The 7,338-nt window shown below is 49.2% G+C and overlaps 1 non-coding gene across 1 annotated transcript; it reads right to left on the bottom strand.

Moving 5' to 3' along the window:
* Positions 1-3,446: 3,446 nt before the first annotated feature.
* Positions 3,447-3,539, bottom strand: TRNAI-UAU. The gene is given in 2 exon segments: positions 3,447-3,482; positions 3,502-3,539. It is a non-coding gene; the product is annotated as a tRNA-Ile (tRNA).
* Positions 3,540-7,338: the final 3,799 nt, after the last annotated feature.

The following is a 7,338-nucleotide window of genomic DNA, read 5'->3' as shown; positions in this document are numbered from 1 at the left end:
CTTTCCCTAATATCCAACCTTGGCTTCCCTTGTTGCAACTTGAGTCCATTGCTCCTTCTGTCATCTGCCCCCACTGAGAGCGCAAAGAGCCACTAGGTACTTAATAGTGAGATTCATTCGAGCGCATGCAGCCTCCCAGGCACCTTTCACACCTGGGCAGTCTCACTGCAGGGTTCCCAATAAAACCCCTGGCTCCCTGACCCACCCTTGTAGTCCCCCAACACCAACCCTTCTATACGGCAAGGGACCCAGCACGATGTACGTGTAGCTTGTTGTATGTGTTGGTATCAGCAAGGGCTACTTTAACATGACGTTTTATACTGCAGACCGCTGACCGGATGGTGCCAATTGTTCTTCCTGGCCCATACGTCGTCCCGGGCCATCCAAAATCTGGCAGTGAGGCCTTGACTGACGACATTGCTGGGGACAGCTGAACGGAGCTGGCTTCCCCTAAGCCCCATTGTCACGGCCAGGATGACAGCAGAAAGATCCCTGTATGCCTCAGTCACCAGCTGTCACTCGGAGACATGCAAGGAGCCTATCCGCTGAGAAAGCAGGGACCCTTTTCACACAGTCACACTTGTGACCACAGCCATGCTATGAACAGAGGCTCATTATTGTTTGCATTGATGCCTTGGCTCCCTGGGGATGCTGGCTGGAGGCAAAGCAAGAAGGGCTTTGTGAACCCATATAAAAAGGTCCTTATGAGCTGTAGTTGAATGGGTGGGATGTGTTTGGTGCAGTCGTCGCTGAAGGGAGCACGATGCGCTAGGAGGCACTCTTCCCTCGGAGTCAGCAGCAATCAATTCCCTCGCACAACGGGCTGGCGGAGGGGACCCTTGTTCAGAGACCATGTAAAACAGTAGCCTGCCCATGGGTATGATAATTGTTCCAGAGGCAAGAGGGTGATTTGTTACCTAATTCCTCTGTAAAATATCCGGGCATCCTTCATATGCACAGAGCAATGCTTGAAAAGCAAATGATAAATGTAACGAGCAGCGCTCGAGCACCAAAAGGGCCAGCTCCAAGCTTCCTCTTGGCTGGAAGAAGCTGTCCGAGAGTTGCGGGAACCGGGGCCTAATCACCAGCCTAGCACACGAACCCATCACGGACAGGTGTTTTCTGAAGTCATAGTTGAATTTCAGAGCCAGGTTTCATGTCCATCAAGGCCAAAACCCTGCGAGGAGCCGCAAGCTCCTGCGAGGAGCCGCGAGCTGTCGGAGGTGCGTGCGGCTTGGAGCTGGATGAGCCGTTCTTCTCTCTCCTTCTGCAGCTTCTCTCTACACTAAAAGGTTTTTCTTCATGTCTAAATCTCCCTTGTTGCAAGTATAGCTCCTTGCCCTTGAAAACATCTCCCCATCCTCTTTACAGCCACATCCTTTGTATTAGAGACTATTAACCGATTCCTCGTCTTGGACTAAAAAAATCTCCATTCTTCTAAACTGTCCTGAGCGGTCCCATTTTCTAGGCTTCCGATCCATTTTTTTGTTGCTCTGCTCTGGCCTCTTTCCAATTTCCTCGCACCTTCCTTAAAGTGAAGCGCCCAGAACTGTTTTCAGGATATTTTCATGCAAGGGTCTATACTCCAGAGACACGAAAGCTGCCAAGCGAAGTTCTCGAAAGTCAGAGAACTCCAGCTTTGCCTCCGCGCCTTGTGTGGATGCATGACGATGCTGTCATTAATCACTTGCTGTCTTTAATCAGATGCAGTTTAACCCCCGTAGGACCTGACCTCATTAGCATTCTGCTCTCGCTATGTGTGCTGCCTACACTTGAGGGAAATTGTTGTTCTGCTTAGTAATTCCCTACCCCTGATACATGCCTGTGCTTTGGGAGTGCCCGTCTTCAGGAGCACCTCCACTTCCCTTCTCAAGATACAATGCACAAGGCTACCTGCCTTTCTCCAGCTCCCCGCTCCACTTGGGTTCCCCCTTCTCCTGCAGCTGGATCGCCGTTCGCCACGGCTAGCGCTTGTTCCCCTGAAACTCACTGCTGACTTGCAGACTTTCCCTGTCTGCCCCCACCTCTCTTCTCATTCCTTCTGTTTTAATGCAGGGATGTACGGCTGGTGTTGGGCTGTTGGTGCTTCAGCTGCTCCTGCCGTGATAGATCAGGGGAGTTGCTGCAGCCAGGCATGGATACAGCCAACCTTTTCAGCTTGCAGCTTGGAGCAGATGAACAAAAAGTAGTAAAGCAGCACAGTAGAGTTAGAGAGTCAAAGTCCTGCTATTCTTCTCCCCCATCCCCTGTCCTCCCCTCTTCATGCTTTGGGAGTTTGATGTGGATTTGAATAAACAGCTGCACCTACCAATCAATAGGGAAGCTATTTGCAGAGATGAATCAATGCTGTGCAGCCTGTCTGCAAAACATCATTTAAATCCACACAAGCGTAATTTTGGAAACCATTGAAACGGAAAGGGCAGAGGCTTGATTTCTAGGCTGTTGAGCGACTCAACACAGAGGTGGATGTCATCAGGGCTTTGAACAGGAGCTAACTTACTCATTGCTGTGCTAGGGATGGGGATCAAGAGTGGCTGCTGGACCCCGTGGAAACCGATGTTTGGCGATAACGAGATTATCCCGTGTGGTTTGCACCCATGGTGAGGGGCCGTGATCCCTGAATGAAGTTTGCTCTTTGTAAGTGGGTAAGTGCTACCAGTCAGCAAATGTTAACATCCTTGTGAGGCAAGTCGTTGTCTTATAGGCTGGGAAACTAGAGCACAGAGATTTGGACCCAGGTCTGTACTAGTGGCAGCAGTCATCTCGGGCCCCATTTCTTTTTTTAGAGCTACTTCCCCTGAGGCTGTTGAGACCCAAGTGAAAGCCCTGGATACAAGGCCTTGCGCGAAGCAGCAAAGTATTTGATTCAGATTCAGCCGATTTGGAGGGACAGTGATTCGAGTTGCTGTCCTGATTTGATTCGGCTGAATCGGATCTGAAGATACAGCACCAATTCGGAGCAACAATCAGGCAGTAGTCCTCACCACGCTGGACACAGCTGCCTCCAGCTGGTAAGTCTGTTGTGGTGGGCAGAGGGGGGAGGGAAGGGGCATGGATAAACGCCCCCACAGTGAGGGAGGCATTGGGGCTGGGGCAAAGTGGAGGGTGCAGGACTGAGGGAGCAGGCCCTATACCCTGTTGCTGCTTGTCCAGCTGGGGCAGGGGAGGCAGGGTGCAATGCAGGCGTGGCTTGCTCCAGGCAGAAGGTGCTAGGCAGCTTGTCCCAGCCCCAATCCCTCCCTGGCTGTGGGAGCATTGATCTGCCCCCTCCACAACAGACTTACCAGCTGAAGGCAGCTATGTCCAGTGCGGTCATTAGTGCGCAGCAAGATTTTAAATCGTGTGCAGCTACGCAGTTTTGGGGGAGACTTGCTGTAGCGCACCCGAATGGCAAAGCCCAGCTCAGGGGCATAGATTCATAGATGTTAGGGTCGGAAAAGGTCAAGTGCTCCAGGTGAGGTTTGAACTCACAACCTTGGCATCACTTCCCCAGTACTGCCTTATAAGTACCACATGCTAACCCATTGCACCACTGGAGCTTCTTTTTAAAGAAGGAAGTCCTTTGCATATGGCAACATGGTCGTTCCCCTAAGGACCATAACACAGGAACTAAAACCAACCCCCACTGATAGACACTAATGTTTGCAAACTTTAAATGGATGAAAAAGCTGCAAATGGACCCTTGGGTCATACCAACCAATGTGTGGGATGTATTGATTCATTGACAATACACGATTAGTAGCAAAGCATAATCTTATGGGACGGGCTTGTCTGCTGCAAAAGAAAGCTGGCTAGGCTTGCAGTCTCCATCAGCAGAGGTCCTCCAGCTGGGTCAGCAGGTATCGCATAGAGTTCCAAGGTTGGGACCCAATCCTTTGGTTTTTATCCCCTTTCCTTGATCACATTTGCTCCGCATGCTTCAGCTGTGCCCCAAACTCAACCAATCAGATGTCAGACACCGTTATCTTAATCCTTATGCAAATACCAAATTGTTATCTCATCCCTGGGCTCTTCTTGGCTATCTCTGGAGATGCTGATTAATGTTTGCTCAAGCCTTATTCAGGCCTGTGCAGCTGATTAGGGGCAGTTGGTTAATAAGCCAAGTATGCTGAGGCCACCGATACTGGTGTCAGCTGCACCTTATCACATAGGCTGGTGCCAGCCAAATTTTGCTGATTTTATCTTTACATGAAGAGTCGATGGAATGGCCCCGATCTGGGCACTTCACTTCAATTACTTGGCAGCAAGGCCTGGGAAACCTGTAGTGGGGAAGCAAACAAGTCTTTGGAGGTGAGAGAGCAGGCAGTGCTGTGACGGGACCTGGTGGAGAACCCAGCCAACTTAGCAGCCGCCACTGTAGGGTAGACATCTCCAGAGAGAAAACCCCTGAATTCACATCCACCACTGCAGAAGATCTGCTAGTGAAGGGGTTGCAATTAAGCATCCAGCCTAGACATGCGGAAGACCCTTTTTCTACCATCAATAGTGTACTCACCCCATTATTGAGGCCACCATCAAAAATTCCCCATTCACTGTGGACTCTGGTACCAACCATCTTCTGTTCTCCCCATCCTGTGTTGCATGATAGCCCCACGGAGTTGCTCCGCTGTGAATGTGTGGTGCGTCCTGGTAGCAGAGATGATTTTCGCTCTGAAGAGTCATTCCACTCACACGTGAGATCTCCTCTATCGTGTTTTCTCCCTTGCCTGCTGCTTTGGTCTTTTCCTTCACTACAAGGAAGAGAGTAACTGTCATTATTTATGTTATTTGTAAAGAATAAATGTTGTGGAAGGTGATGGTTTAGCCAAATCTAGAAGGGACTGGACAAAGTTTGGAGGAAAGGAGTGGAGGGCCTGGCTTTGAATCAAAACTTCCTGGTCCTTAAATGCTGGAGGCTGCAAGTGCGAGAGAAACCGAGGAAAAAACCCTGATGAAATCCTGCCTTTCAGCATCCGCTCTGTGCACCTGGGTGACACAGGAGACAGGGCAAGAGGGACCGAGGGTCTGGCTCAGTAAATGGCACTTCTTATGTTCTCAGATGTGCTTATGTAGGTTTTTCAGGCCTCGCTGCCAAATAATTGAGTGGTTGTTCCTCTGACCGGGGCTGTTCCACATCCTCCTAGTGTCTATCAGTGGTGGCTGGTCTTAGTTTGTGTGTTACGCGAGAAAGTAACTGAATTTGTTCTCTCTCCCCCCGCAGCACAGAAATGCATCACCCAAATATTCAAGGTCTATCAGTAGAGCATTTAAGTGCTTTCCAGGGCTAGGGACCTGTGGGGCACGGTGGATTGCAATGCAACCTTTCAGCTTTCTCCATCTCCTAGTTGTAGAAAGCTCTCTTTGGGATGTACTTGCTTGTTCTTACCCCTCTCCCACATTGTTATGGTGAAGAATCTCTGCCTGGGAGGAAGGTCTTGAATTGTGCTCTCAAAATATTCAGAGTCTGGGGTCATCCAGCACCTGGCTGCTACTTCCACAGCCCAATTCTCTTAATTAGAACTGGGAGAATTTTTAAATTTTTTTTTGGCAAGTAGTAAATTTATTGCTGGCCTTCTGTATGTGATGTTTATAGGTGAGGGAATGATCTAATGCGACTCCTGGGTAAGTTGGGGTATGCTTATGGGGAAGGATGCGATTGCCTACTCTGATATTCAGCGTGCTCTTGGTTCGATGATTGTCCAGGCGGAAGAGTGAGGATGCTGATTTATTGATGCTCAATTTTAAGTGCCACTTGTGGAGATAGTCGGCAATGAGCTTCATGTCAGCACTCAGTGTCCTTTCCACTTCTGTCACGTCTGTCCCTTGGGCTATGTGGGAAGTCTGAGGTATGCACGTTGAAGAGTATCGATGATCCTTGGGGGACTCCATGCTTCGGGGTTCATACTCGACTTTGTTCTTCTTGGCTACTAGTGAGTTTGCATGGTCTGCTGGAGATTGTGTTCATGATGAAAGCATGTAGCTTGTGGTCAGGCCTCACAAGGCGCAGTTTTTATTTGAGGTCCTGGTGCCATGCAATATCAGAGGTGGCTGTGAGATCGATCAAGACCGCACCTGTTTTCTGCCTCATTTCAAATCCATTTCCTGTGTCAGATGTAAATAATGTAACGGGTCAGCGGTACATCAGTTTTTTCCCCAAAAGCCAGCTTGTTCTTTCGGGTGGTGCATTATTAACTGCGGCACAGGCAAAGGCACCAAAAAATGACATTGCCCCATGTCAGCAAACTCCACCACGAAAATACTGTGCAATAACAGCAAGCACAGTACGCCAGGCAAGCAGCACATAGACATGATTCAACACCTGACTCATGATCAACTTAAATCACCCAATGTTAACCTTAATTTAACCGCCCCCATCCCTGACAATGAGTTCATTACAGCTATTAAAGTGACTAAGACTGGCGAGGACCAGATAAAACAGTCCCAACTCAGACCCACCGTGGCTTCAGGAATCCAGGTATAAATGTCTAGAAAGTAACAGACTGCCAAAAACTTGGAGAAAAGCTGACGTCATTGCTATTCTGAAACCTAATAAACCACCCCAGGAGCCAAAGAGCTCCTGACCCAGCTCATTGCTTTGCGCTACCTACAAACCCATGGGGCGCATCATCTTGAACAGAATAGAGATCGTTGCTCCCCAAAACACAAGCTGGCTTTCCGAAAAAAGCGGTGTACCACAAGTTGCTCACCGCACTGCTCCCCTAGGACACCAAATATTTAATTGGTCATGCAAAGTGGACTGATGTCAGCTGAGAGCAAACTATCCCAGAGCTGCTTCTAGCCTGGCAGGTTGGGGGCTCTCCATGGAAGTGAGAGATGTAAATTTAAAGTCCCCTGGGACAGTGATACCGAGTGTCCTGCTTCCCAAGGTGGGCGCACACAAAACACTACGCTGTTGTGTAAAAGGCAGACCCCACCGTCAATCTGGCTCTTTATTTCCTTCTCTTTTCGAAAAAGTGCCCCAAATATGGTGCCAGTCGAATGGAAACGTCCGCGTTGAACTGAGCAGAATGCTTGTCTCTTTCGTTCGGATGAGAGAGAGAGAGAGAGAAAAAACCCAACAAAATCTTAAATTCAGTTTGATTGGAGCTGATTTGCTTTCTCCCTTGGTTTGGTAACTGAAAAATGTATCCAAGATATAAGCGCTAAAGAGAAGAAAGATTGCAGGACCCGCGTGGGAGGGACGGGTAAGGCTAGGAGTCTGGTGACACAAAAACACGCTGGTGAAACCTTAGTCTGAGGGGCATGAAATGTTTCGTGCCAGATGCACAGGGCAGCGGTGCAGTTTGCCTTGGAAGGAGATGAAGCCCTGTTATCTGGATCCCCTAAAAACACATCCCC

The sequence above is a fragment of the Alligator sinensis genome, unplaced genomic scaffold (assembly GCF_000455745.1).
Source record: "Alligator sinensis unplaced genomic scaffold, ASM45574v1 scaffold12_1, whole genome shotgun sequence".
Classification (NCBI taxonomy): domain Eukaryota; kingdom Metazoa; phylum Chordata; order Crocodylia; family Alligatoridae; genus Alligator; species Alligator sinensis.
Note: the sequence above shows the minus strand (reverse complement) of the source record. Positions and strands in the feature narration are given on the sequence as shown.